This window comes from Oryzias melastigma, linkage group LG6, assembly GCF_002922805.2.
Source record: "Oryzias melastigma strain HK-1 linkage group LG6, ASM292280v2, whole genome shotgun sequence".
In the NCBI taxonomy this organism is placed as follows: domain Eukaryota; kingdom Metazoa; phylum Chordata; class Actinopteri; order Beloniformes; family Adrianichthyidae; genus Oryzias; species Oryzias melastigma.
In genome coordinates, this window is record NC_050517.1 from 1,000,571 (window position 1) to 1,014,129 (window position 13,559).

The 13,559-nt window shown below is 36.0% G+C and overlaps 1 protein-coding gene and 1 long non-coding RNA gene across 8 annotated transcripts in view; one reads left to right on the plus strand and one right to left on the minus strand.

The window, feature by feature from the left end:
* Positions 1–11,803, minus strand: part of ppp6r3 (protein phosphatase 6, regulatory subunit 3) — a 37,180-nt gene extending 25,377 nt beyond the window's left edge. For 3 of the 7 annotated variants that reach the window (XM_024281622.2, XM_024281618.2, XM_024281624.2), the window contains exons 1-2: positions 11,269–11,802; positions 822–960 (exon numbers count right to left, since the gene is read on the minus strand). The gene's annotated coding sequence lies outside the window, so the exon portion shown is untranslated. Of the gene's footprint in view, positions 1–821; positions 961–11,268 lie in introns of all 7 variants that reach the window. The other 4 variants (XM_024281623.2, XM_024281620.2, XM_024281621.2 and 1 more) reach the window with 3 other exon arrangements.
* On the plus strand, positions 10,766–12,253 carry LOC118598817. Its single transcript, XR_004947985.1, has 2 exons — positions 10,766–11,047; positions 11,118–12,253. It is a non-coding gene; the product is annotated as an uncharacterized LOC118598817 (long non-coding RNA).
* Positions 12,254–13,559: the final 1,306 nt, after the last annotated feature.

A 13,559-nucleotide genomic window follows, 5' to 3' on the forward strand; every position in this document is an offset into this window, starting at 1 on the left:
GAACCAATTTAAAATATTTAAAACCGACTTACTTTGAAGTCCAAATAAATAACAGCAACAGAAGTAAAGTTTAGTATCTCTTAGCTGTCAGTCATTTATTCATGTACCTTTAGGTATTTATGTAAAAAGATAAGCTTCTCGGTTGTTTTTAACATTTAGCTAAACTTTTATTTTCCTTTGCTCCAACTCCCGTAGGATGGGCAAGGTAGTTTCTGGCAGGGAGGGGGAGAGTGAGCAACGATTTTTTTTGCAGCTGACGGGCTCAGCCATGAAGACATGAGTACTCAGACACGTGTAAGGCACCTCACAGTGGTACTGAATAAATAAAATGCGTATTATGAAAAATGTCGTATTGAACCTTCAAATGCGTATTGAACGGTTCGGTTTTGGGATGATTCCAACAGCTGAGCACCACAAATGTGTGACAGTTGACATTGACCTGCAACTGGGTCATGTAAAGTTCTGTAGACTTTCTTGGAGCAGATGACACAAATCCAAACTCAAACTAGTTTCAGTTCTGAAGACCAAAAGAGTTTAAAGATAAGAAGATGGTGGAGCCGTGCTTCAATAATGAAGGGGACTCTGTAGAATCACACCATCTCCTAATCTGTGTTCTCTCTTAACTACGTACAAAAAAACTCAAATTCATAAAAAATAGCTTAATTAGAAACTTGTAAATTTTGACTCCTTTTTATGTGTATGCTTGATGAGTAAGTTAAAAAAAGCAAAATGTTTACAAAAATAATGTATGAAACTTTACTGTTTACTGTGCATGTATGCGTCCTAGTTCATGAGGGTCCTCATATTGTCTTAGCAGCTACCTGTAAATATGCTGGAGTCCAGACAGTAGGGCTCAGGTTACAAAGAGTGCTGCTCTAGTCTCTGGAAATCGTGGCCCATTCCAGGGAGCTGGATGTTCAGGCAGGTGGACTGACAGGCAGGCAGACCTGCTTCACAAACCTGTGGAAGACGAACAACAGGACAGATCACAAAAGGAGCTAATAATGCAATTTGAATATGACTTTTTGTTATTTTAAAAGCACTTTGTTCATAGCAGAAACTGTATTTTTGTGACATTACAACACAATCATCCTCAAACTTAAGAGAAGTATCTTTATCTGTTCACCAAGACAATTCCTGCCCAGAAATTCAATAAAAAAAACCTTGCCTTTTCTGTCTCACAACTGAACAACTGATCGATCTAAAAGCACATCGATCGAAAGTTCTTGTTTTTTTCCCCAAAAAGTAGGACTATAGCAAACAAGCGAAAACAACACACAACCTTAGAAATAGATTTTTACAAAAGGAGCCAAAATGTGTCATATTTTCAATTAGATCAAAAATACAACTTTGTATAATTCTTGCACACTATATGAAGTTAAAGTAAATTATCAAAAAATAAATAAAAAACAATCTCATTTCCACCTTTTCAAAGGATAATCATTTTTTGCTTGTTACTTCAAAAATACAAAGGACAAGAAACCTAAAATAAAACCTAAGTCAATTTGACCAAAAAGGCTTCTTCAGACACATTGAGCAGATGCTCTCAGCTGCAGAACACTTACACTATCTGTGTTTAGAAGACATCTACCATTAGTCTTTGATTCAAAATGACAACAAGAATGTATATTGAAGGTAAACTAATGACAAAAAAACCCCACAAACATTAAATAACTAAATCTGGAATCAACAGGTAGATGTTGGCTTTAAAGAGCCACTTCATTTAAAATTTTATTTTTGGTGTTTTTAACATGTTCTTCATAGAATTTTTCTCTTGATGGATGACGTATAAAAAAGAATTTTAGATTAAAACTGCATTTCTGATTATTTCTTTATCAACGTTGTGATGAATCAGTGGGCAGATAAAAACTTGCTGTTTGAAAAAGCTCTGGTTTGTGACGCGGCAGCTGCCATGGGTGGGCTAAAGTCTTGCTGCTCCGCTCAAATTCTGATGGATGCACTAAAAGACAAATGGATCATTTAACCTAATCACCTTCCTCGTCTGAGGTGACATTTGGCCCAAAACTGAACGGCTGCATAGCTCCAATGTTGCTCAGTGTTTTTTTTTTGTTTTTTTTTCACTACACTCATAACTTGGGGGTGTGAGGTGCTCTAAGCTAGTGGGAGAGTGTGTAAACAAAGGAATGATGGATATTATTGTAGCGTTGCTTCCGCTCACAATTATGAGGCGAATTTCTGATGAACTAGTGATGGTCTGCAGAAAATATGTCTCAAAAAATGACAGGCTTCTTGATTTGGGAAAAAAACACTGCATAATCACGATTAAGAAAGCACTAGGGATGATTTTACAATAAATCAAAATATATTTGGAGTGGGACTTTAATAATAATCTCTGTATTTAACTATATGGGGTGGAACAAAAAACTTTGACATGAACTTCCTTTAGTAGTTAGAGAATGTTTTTTACTTCCGTCTTACTAACTCAATGTAACTTCTCTGTCCTAGAGCTTTTATTTAACTTATTAGCACTTTATTTTGAAAGTAATTCTATTAAGCCTTCCGCTCTCCTTGGCTTGTTTATATTAAGAGTGGGGTCATCTGGACCCCCCAAGACAGTGCGCTGAACTTTTTTTTATCTTTGATTTTTGAGTTTCACTAATGTCCATGGCAGACATAAAATCCTGTCCACCTTTGTCCACATTTGTCATGGAAGGAATCACACATCAATATGTGGTTGGAGTCATCTGGACCCCAAAGAGAGCAGAAGGGTTAAACGCAGAAATTTCACCACTTTTTAGTTTTCATGCTCTTTTTGCATTGCAAAACTTTATAGACGTATCGTCTATCCACCCTTCTGAGATCTGAATAACACGAAGATCAAAAAATTTAACTAAGAATTTAAATCATTTTTAGTAGAGGTTTAACTCAAGAACAATACATGAAGAGAAAGGTTTGACACTTTAGTTGCAGTTTGCCCTGGGAAGTTCTGAGCCAAGTACAGAGATACATTTACAGCCACAAAACAAGATAAAAATATTGAGATAAAAGCTAGCATACAACTTTAATGACAAAAGAATCAAGTGGCTCAAATGAAGAAAAAAAAAACAAAACAAAAAATTCACTCACCTAAAATGCACTGCTAAGGAAAAAAAAGGATTAACCAAAGCATTTACCTCAAACTAATCCTACAACTGATTTCAAGAAGATGTGCGATACCTTCTTGTGCTAATATATAACGTTAAATAATCCCACACCATAGAAAACGCATAGCCAATGCACATAAATACAGCAAGAAGAACAAAATCAGCTGTGCAGTTCCACTTCCGTATTTTTTCCTAAAATTACAAGAGATGAAGAACGTCATCAGGTATTGTGCAGAACCTGTCATGCAAGTGTGCTGATAGGAAAACACCCTGAACTATTTTAACACCTCTGTTGAAGATGTTTATGACTGGTGTACAAGTCAGTCCCTCCAGGAATTTGCAGTGTTGCGACTGAACATATTCTCACAAATTCAACTAATCCCACCAGTTTGGTAGCAACGCTAGAGCTTCATCCAGACACCACAACTTTGGCAAATAAATCGCTCTCATGTTGAACAAGTTCCACCATCAAACTGTCTGTCAGTCAAGTTTAAATATTTCCATATTTGTCAAAAACTTCAACTTCAACTATCCCTAATAAGGGCACAGCCTTCCACAGACAGACTAAGAGTTGCAGAGATCATTTTTAAACCCCCCACTACATCTATATTTGTATCTATTGAAAATTTTTCCAAGTGGTCTTTTAATTATGATTATGCAGTTTTTAGCCAAAATCAAAAAGCTCGTGTCGCTTTTTAAAACATATTTTCTGCAAAGCATCAGAAATCATCATCAGAAATTCACCTCAGAGGTCTGGATGGGGCTGCTGGCAAGGAAGCAACCCAACAATAATATCCCATCATTCCATCGTTTACATTCTCTCCCGCTAAGCTAACAGACAGTCACAATCCCAAGTTAACAATAGAGTAGCAAACATCAGCGCCTTCCAACCGTACAGTTTGGAGCCAGATCCCAAATATGAAGAAGTTAATGGATGTATTTGTCTGCATGTGGATGCATCAGAATTGGAGCGGAGCATTTGGTCCACATTCTCCAACCACTCGCAGTTGCTGTGTCACAAACAGAGCTTTTTCAAATGCCGGGTTCTACCTACCCCAAATCGATCGCAGTATGAAATAGTCAGACACAGTTTTAATCTCTATATTCTTTTATAATGAGAAAAATGCTACTTTAATACCTCCAACAACTGGGAGCACTGACGCGACCACAGATCTTTATTGGTCACACCATTGAGAAAGTTGGTTGCTGTATGATAAAACCCTCACCCTAGCACTTAAACTCTACCCTACAATAATTCAACTATGGAAAAAAATGCTGTGAACCTCATTTTGAATTTAAAACGCAGAGAAACAGACAAAAAAATACTTTCAATGACACACTCCTGACACTCACACCTTGATTTTTCAACTTCCTATGTCATCAATGGATTTGGAGAAGTGCCCATGGAAACTATGCAAATGAAAACATGACTAACTTTGATGTGCAGCTATAAGAATTTTAAGACCATTTCTGCCAAACGTTTAGATGTGTTTTCAGTAAATAAGAAATATCAAAACACTGTGAAGCCGACAAGCTAAAGGGAGGTTTGTTGATAAAATGTTCTGCACATAAAGCCTTTTAAACACCTCATGAATCACTTTGTGTGTATATCTACGTTTGCCGTAAAATTATTTCACTTGTATCTATAAAAAAAAAAACAGACACCTAACTAATACTTTTTGTTCCACTTACTTTGTATTTTCAATCTGCTTTTCTTCTTAAAAGGAAAAAAATGCATTTTTAAACAATGAATATACATATATACATTTCCAGTAAAAAAAACACATAATTCAAGTTTAGTTTTTAGCTAAAGGCATCCCCTTCATTGTTCATGTTCCAACACAATGCAAAACAGTGACAAAAGTATTTATCTTTACACTCATGATAAATATTTGCAAACGGTTGGGCACAAAGTTTATCTGACAATACATTACTTTATTTGCTCTGTCAACATCACAAATATAATATTATAATATATATATATATATATATAAAGATAAAGTAAAGGAAGCAAAATAAATTATAAATGCAATAGCGGCAAAAAAAATCAATAACATTATTTTTCGAAAACCTCTTATCTCTGATGAGAATGATAGTTTGTTTTAAAAATTGTGTAAAAGCCCTGATCCATAAAAATACAGGGTAATCAATTATTTCCTTTTTATGGGGTAAAACTGCAGAACAGAACTGGAAAAGCAATGCCACTGCACCATTTCAAAACAAAAGAAAAATGAAAAATAAAAAAAATTGTTTTGAGAAGGAAAAGGATAAATTAGGATTTTTTTTTACGTTTTAGAAAACATTGTTTTGCTTTTTAATTTCCCTTCTGGGTGGCATTGCTAATGTTTTTCTATCAGAACTTTTAACTGAAAATGATATTATTACAGATGTTATTTTTTTTGGCTTCTCCATCTAGTGGTAACCACAGCAAACAACCTCACAATTCATACTTGTGGTTTGGCTGAGGTTTTGCTGGGAATAACCCACTACAACTACCAGGACTTGGGACTTTGAGTGTATAAGAGAGAACTGGACTGAGCGAGTTTGACGTCACCAATAAAAAATGCTTTATTTCTAGCTATAGCAAAGTGAAGTTATTGAACTTTTTTGGGATACGGACATCGCCACGTTAGAGCCAGACGATGGTGATTGATCCGAGTCGGTCTGATTCAACGTTTCTGTGGCAACTACAGTCGCCAATCATGAAGACGGTGTTGGAAGTCCACACTATGGAGAGAAAATAGACACATTCTGATTTGTGCGTGCGTATTTTTGAATTATAACTCGTTTTAATAAGTTTAGTGCATAAGTAAAAAAAAAGAATTTAAATACAAAATATAATTTACACATGCACAAATGAAAATTACAACAGCTTGAAACCAATTACACACACAAATCTTTAAAAATTAAGCACGAATTACTTATTACACGCACACACACACAAAACCTTAGTTACGAACAAATCTATGGTGAGACTTGTCTCTCGCCTCAGTGATTCATCCTTGAGTGATGCATTTAAATACTACTAGAATACTCTGTCATCAGAGTTTTCTTTTCAGTCGTTTTTAAACGCACCACTCATGGACGAATCTCTGAGACGTGATATAAGTCTCAGCACAGATTTGTGCGTAACTGAGGTTTTGTGTGTCTGTAACAGGTGACTTGTGCGTAATTTTTAAAGATTTGTGTTCAATTAATTTCAAGCTGTTGTAATTTTAATTTGTGCATGTGTAAATTGCATTTTTTTATTTTGTATTTTTTGTACTTATGCACAAAATATATTATATGAGTTACAAATGCAGAATTACACACGCACAAATCAAGAATACGCATGCACAAACTCTAAGTTACGCACAAATCAGGAATTAACGATGCATAAATCGGGGTGAGACTTATTTCTCTCCGTACATATCCCTTCCACTGAAAGCGGTTTGGAAGAATTTGATAAATGTTCGAGGTGGGGGCCGGTGGGCAACAAATGCTTTTACTGAGGCATTTGATTGGTTTGTTAATAACTTGCACTAAAAACAAAATATTGTGAACAAAATGAGGAACAGAACAAGCAAACTAGTTGACAGCTTTATTAATATTTATGCACCATGATGCATTTTCCGATGAGCTTATTTATGATATAAAGTTCCCTCTAAAAGTATTAGGATTAGGTCTGTGGATCGTTACTTAGGTGGCAATCCAATTCGATTCACAAATCAACCTCAACGATTCACAAATTAAACCACGATTTTTATTTTATTATATAAATGTCTGTTGCCATGTGGGTGCCTTTTTACTGGATGCATGAAAAATGAAACTATTTGTATTAAATTATCATTATTTATACCTTTATTTAGAAAAGGAGATCAGAATGAACAAACTCATAAAAAACACAAATATTTAATTAGAAAGAAATTGTGTTTGTCATTTTAAAAACTTTTTTTTTTGGCAACCTTTTTGGTTAAGTTCAGCAGTAACATAAACAATGTAAAAAGCATTAAAAGATCATTGTTGTTTTTGATCATGTGACAACAAAACCTGAAAATGCTCAGTTTTTTCCATCCTCAAAGTTCTGTCAGTCCTTCAAAGTTTACATTTTACGTTCTAAGCATTACATATTGGTGCAAAGCCCATATGAAAAAAAGGCGTTTTTTTCCGCGGCAGAATCAGCCGATTCACGTTAATTACATCGGCCCTTCATGTGCAGAGCTGCATATGAGTGCGAGGCTGCTTTTCTCCGCTTCCGAATCCACTGGAATTACGTTAATTGCGTCAACTGTTGAAGAGTTACTATAACCAAAAGAATGTTAACAGTAAAGGTAAAGCCCCGATGTTAAAGCTAATTTGTTTTTTTCAGAAATTATGTTAGTGAGCGGAACTTCAGTCTCAATTTTTGAACAGAAAAAAAGCTCTCGCTAGTTTTACTTTGAAAACCTGAAGCTTCACAACACGAAGATTTGTTTACTTCAGGTAACAGTAGCGCGGCTCTTTCTCTTTTGTTTTAGTTCATAACCTTAAAATCTAAAATTATTCTGCATTTCAGAGGAAAAATACATCGCCCCAAGATAATATTTTACTACACTCTACTATATTTATAAAGATTGCAAATCAGCCATATTGGATATCGCGAATATTCATACTCAAATTTTCGGGAGCAGATTGCAAATATCTGAGGACCCGGAAACTTGTTACAGTCCTAATTGGGACAGCAAGGTTAAGTCATTTGTTTTTGTTTTTTTTTGTATACTGAAGACATTTGGTTTTCAGATCAAAAAGTAAATGAGAGTAAAGTTCAGAATTCCAGCTTTTATTGCATGGCATTGACTTCTAGATGTGTTATAAAACTCATGACAGAGCACCTTTTCTTTGAACCCACCCACTGTTCAAGTGAGCAAAAGTATTGGAACAAGTAACTGATGGATGCTTGTACTTTCTCAGGTGTTTCCTTTTATAGTTCTTATCTTTGGTCTTGGGTTTCACCTGTGAAAACTGTATTTGCTGTTAAGTAAACATGAAAACCAAACAGCTGTCTATTGGAGGAAAGCAATGTATTTTAAAGCTGAGAAGAGGGAAAATCAATCAGAGCTAGTGCACAAACGTTGGGCATAGCCAGTACAACCATTTAGAATGTATTGAAAAAGAAAGAAACTACTAATGAGAACTGACATCGAACAGGTCGGCCAAAGGTAACAACAGCAGCTGATGACAGTCACTGACATCACTGCCAATCCTGGCATGGGGGTAAAGGTATCATAACCTACTGTTCAAAGAAGACTTAGAGAGAAGGAATATAGAGGTCACTTTTGGGTATGACCCACTTCAGGGTGAGTTTAAAGAAAATGTATTCTGTCATGAGATGTTTAACACAGCTAGATATCAATTAAATCAAATAAAAGCTGGAATTCTGAACTTTAGTCTCATTCATCTTTTAAACTGAAAACCAAATGGTTCTAGAATAAAACAAAACAAAGGACTTGACCTTGAATCTTCAATAGTTTTGGAGGGGGCTGCATATGTCAACATTTCTGTTTAACACATCACAGAAGAGACTGGTTGACAATGGTCTACAATCAGAACACAATGAGCTGTATTTAAAAAAAAAAAAAAAGTAAAACTATGAGGCCGCAAGAAGTATACTGCATTATAGCTAGTAGAGACCACTGTATTCCCTGTATTAAAGAAGCAATTGTCAGAATTGTCATTAAATTCTGATCATTATAGGAACATTTTGCCGCTTACTGCAAACAGCTGTTCCTTTCTATAAGAAAAGCAGTTATTGCCCTTAAGCTGCATTCACACAAAATGTGATTTACACAACCGTTTTAATGCCAAGTCTGATGCGATTTGAGCATTGGGCGCAGCTTCATGGACCGGCAGCAGCACAATTTGGGCACCGCTGCGCATCCAGGATTAAAAAGAAATCTGAACTTTGGCAAAGAAGAAATGTTTCGTCAACCAATCAGGAACTCAGCTTTGGGTGGAATCAAAAACCAACATGGAGGAGAATCTGATCATTCTCATTCTAAACTTTATGTTTTTCTTATGTACATTAAAAAAAAAAATAGTTCCTCTAATTTTGATGTTTTTTTTTTCCTCCTCAGACTATTGGCGTCATGGCAAGTCGTCAAACTAGGTCACAGAGACAGAAGTACCGCTGAAAGCTGCCTTCATTCAGACGCAGCTCCTGCAGTAGATGGTGAAGCTCACCGCACTGGGAGAGTCTATTTCTTGAACCAAGACATGGAGACATAATAGACAATGTTGTTTTTTTTTTATTTTTTTTTATAGAGCTCTTCAAAATAAATAAATAAGCCTGATCTCTTAACATCATACGTGTCTTTCATGCATTGTAAATTAGATATACACAGCCATTGCTCTATGTAGAAATCGGGCTAAAAATATTTGACAGTAGCTCCACCCACATGCGTCTGAGGCGTCAAGTTTATGAAAACATTTTTGGACAAACATCAAGCAGCGAATTCGCCATGTGCCCAAATTGAGGCGGCCGACGCAAATTTGACATGCAAATCACTTTAGGTGTAAAAACTGTAGGGATGCGCTGATCTGATCACGTGATCGGAAATCTGGCTCGATTATGTAGTTTCAGACACAATCTGGGACGACCTGGATCTGAAAATGAAATGTATTCATTGAAATATTTTTTTAATGTGTTGCAAAAGCATCGCATCGGGACTGGGTATTGGCATATATTTACAATTATGATTTTAAGTTTAGAGGGGGTTTAATGCTTTGCTCAAGGACACTTCCAACACATGGATGTGTGGAGCAGGAATTGAACCTGCGATCTTCAAATCACAGAATTTCAAGCCCCCCTCATCACGTTTTTGAGATTTTAACGTATATGTGTGTGGCATTTTTCTTCTAAAGGAGAACAAATTTAATAAGAAATCAATTCGTTTTTGCATTTCTGAGTATTGATGTGACCACGGAAATGTGAACGGCGGCTCATTTGACCGCAGTTGTAAAGGATTGTAAATCAATGTTCAGGACATTCTTCACTTTCTTGTCCGAGCTGACATCCGGCTCAAAGCGATACGGCTAGACATTTTTATGTAGCAGCGGTGAAGATTTACGCTAGCGAGATACAGAGCTATCATAATCAGATGGTTGGGATGACCTGCTCAGCTAAGAACCAAAAGCTGTGCACCCTCAAGGGGATTTTTTGAAACAGAGGCTTCAGATCAACATAAAAAATGGCTTTTTAAGAAATTTGGGTCGTGAGATATTGATTAAAAACTTAATTAAAATAATAAAACACTACTGGGAACGTTTGTACTTAAATAAAAAATAATGTCATAGGAGAATTTAAGCAGTTCAATTATTATTATTTTTGTATAGTTTATAATTCATGGGATTATTAGTAGAAATATTGAAAAATAAATTACTGTTTCAAAGTCAAAACTGAGATACGATAAATATATTTGTCCAAACCTGAATGATCTTTTAAGATGTTTTAAAATCATGTCTTTAAATAACTGGTAAATATATAACTAATGTGTTTATTTATTACTTTTTTGTTTTGTTTATGAAACTTCAAGCTCTGCTTAATACAGTCTAAATTACGAATGATAAAAAGTTCCCTGGTCTGTCTCTTGGATGTAAACATGTCATCAGAAAGACCTAATTAACTGTCACAAGTTGTCACTGGTTAACCAGCCCATGCTACATCAACAGCCCAGGAAAATGGCCTTACTCTGAACTGACCCAGAATTCCTCTATATTATAAAGGTGGACGTCAAAACGCAAACGTTTAATAATGCATGTTATGGTCAGTGTATTATGAGGTCATGATGACCAACGCCGCCTTGCATCAATCCGTTTCGCGGGACACAAGAAGCACTGTCGTTGTGACAGGAGACAACACACCGGCTCAGGCTAACAGGCTAACGCCGCTGACTCCAGTCAGGTGCTCGGAACCAGCAGATGTTACTGTGAGAGCTGCATTATTTAAGCAGGAATTTAATTGATATAATTGTGACAAATATGGTTGTGTTCTTGTAGCCGTAACAGCGGTAGAAATCTCAGGCTTAAGGTCCAGCTGTGCCTGCGCGCAGGGCGATAAGATGGCCAGAAGTGTTTCCTCTCTCCAGCTAATGTTAGCCGGCTCTCTCTGAGGGCTGCGGGCTAATCTTCCAACACCGGGGATACTCACCTACCGACAGCGGGAGAAGAAAAGGCGCCGGGATGCTGTTTATCTCTCCATCTGTCCGGGACCCAACCGATACTAAAACGCAGACTAAACTGAGTCCAAGTGGGAAAAATAAAGCAATTAAAGTAATTCTAAAAGCGGCTACACGACAGAGACCACTTCCAAGATGGCGGTTCCATCAACTTCAACGTCCCCCTCCCCCACAGCGGTGCAACGTTTGGCCCTCATGGTGCGTTTCGGTGCCACTCCAAAAATGCAAATGCCATAATTCCCGGCAAAAAAAAATAAAAATACCCGAGGAGCGTTTCTGACCCAGAAAGAAGAAAAATCTTCACTAACAGGCACCTAAGGGCCCATCATGGCATTCCTACGCGTAAAAGACAGTTGCAAATATTTACAGTTACTTGACGCTTGTCTTGAAGAAAATAGCCATTTCATGTTTCATGAATATACGCAATGTTAAATGCTGAAACTATAGCTTAAGACGGAGTTATTACATGACAGCAATGGGTATTAAATCTGCGGCCACCCCTCTAGCTAGCCTTAAATTGCGTCATTTTTGAGTTTTGAAGGAGAATTTACGAGGTTCAGTGAACGCATCTGCAAACTCTTCAAACATCACCATTGGCTGCAGTCTTATCGCTCAAACAAGATCTTGATGTTTTATTGGACACGAAGCAGATCATCACAGCGTCAGCAGAGCATAGGGCAACGTCCTGTCGCTTTGCGGACGCTGAACATCCAAACAATAAACATTAAATAGGAGTGTTCATGCTGGAGCTGCAGCACAGATAGGATTTAAATCGAAAGTTGGTACGAATAAATACAAATCCTCTAAAGATGGGGTTTAAAAAATGATATTAATTTTAGTTTTAGTTTTTAGTTTTATGAGGATTATTTTCATCTGCAGTCATAGTTTTTATATGGCTGGTTTTGTGGTCCAAGCCTAAATCCTCTGTAACTGAGATGACCTCACTAACTGTATATCTATTAAAAAAAAAAAAGCCCTAATCAAGTGTCAAAGTCAAGTCCCGGGGGCCGGATCCGGGTAATTACATTTGGCCCTCTAGATTATTTTATTATATAGTTCTTAACGGCCCAATGTTATCTTGTGCTCATTTCTAACTTGTATCATTTTTACAAAATATATTTTGGAGAGTAAAATATTAAATGTTTTTTATGGTTTAAGTTCATTTATACTGGAATAATATTCCAGACTTTTTATTATTTATAATTATGTTAAAAAGTTACAGTTTTAAAGTTTTGAATAATGGCATTCTATTAGCTTTTTGGGCTAAATTGGCATTTTCCAAGTTTTTTAGCCTATTTTGAAGTATTTCAGGTACCCACTAGCTGTTTTGGCTAATTTAGGATTACTTTTTAAAGTTTTTTAAGTTGTTTTGGAGTTAGGCTAAGGTTAGGCTTTTTTCAGTTTTTATTTTTAGTTTTTTGACTGTAATAACACTCCTTATTTGGATTTTGAAGTTTAGGTATTTTTTCAGCTACATGTTAGCTGTTGGCTGACCTAATTTTTTTTAGGTTAATTTAGAATTTATCTAATATTTTAGCTGTGTATCAGCTTCAGTGTTTTAAGTTATTAACTTCGCCATTTTCAGCTATCAGCTTCAGCGTTTTTAAGCTATCAATTCTTCAGCTATAAGCTCTAGCATCTTTAGCGGCCAAATTCAGCTTACAACATTCACACTAGCATTATCGCAGGTAATTTTATGTATCTAGTTTATAATTATGTTAAAAAGTTACAGTTTTAAAGTTTTAAAAATTAAGTTTTAGTGTTTGCAATCAATGTTTATCCTTTACTGCCTGCAACTTAAGGTGTGTTTTGAATTTTTGCCCCTTGTGCGATTGAGTTTGACACCCCTGCCCTACATGGTCTCCTCCGCCACTTTGGTCTAATATCAAATGTCAAAGTTCCCAGCATAAAAAGTTTTCTGACCTCGAAAGAAGATAAACCTTTACTTATTGACACATCAAAGGCCCACAGAACCAGAGGACACTGACTTACATTTACAAATATTTTTTTTGTGTTTCTTTGAAAAGGCTGACCATGGTATAAAATACCATTAGGCCTATAGGTAACACGGCAAAAGACCCTTACATTTAATTGCGAGAAAATAAAAGATGTGGTAAATATTTTCCCTGTAATGTTTCAGTACAGTGAAATATCAAATAAAACACAACTGTACATTCATTTGAGCCTGTTTATGCTATGTGCAACATTTTTGTAAATTTTCAGACAATAATATATGTAATAACTTGAGCTTGTATAATTATCT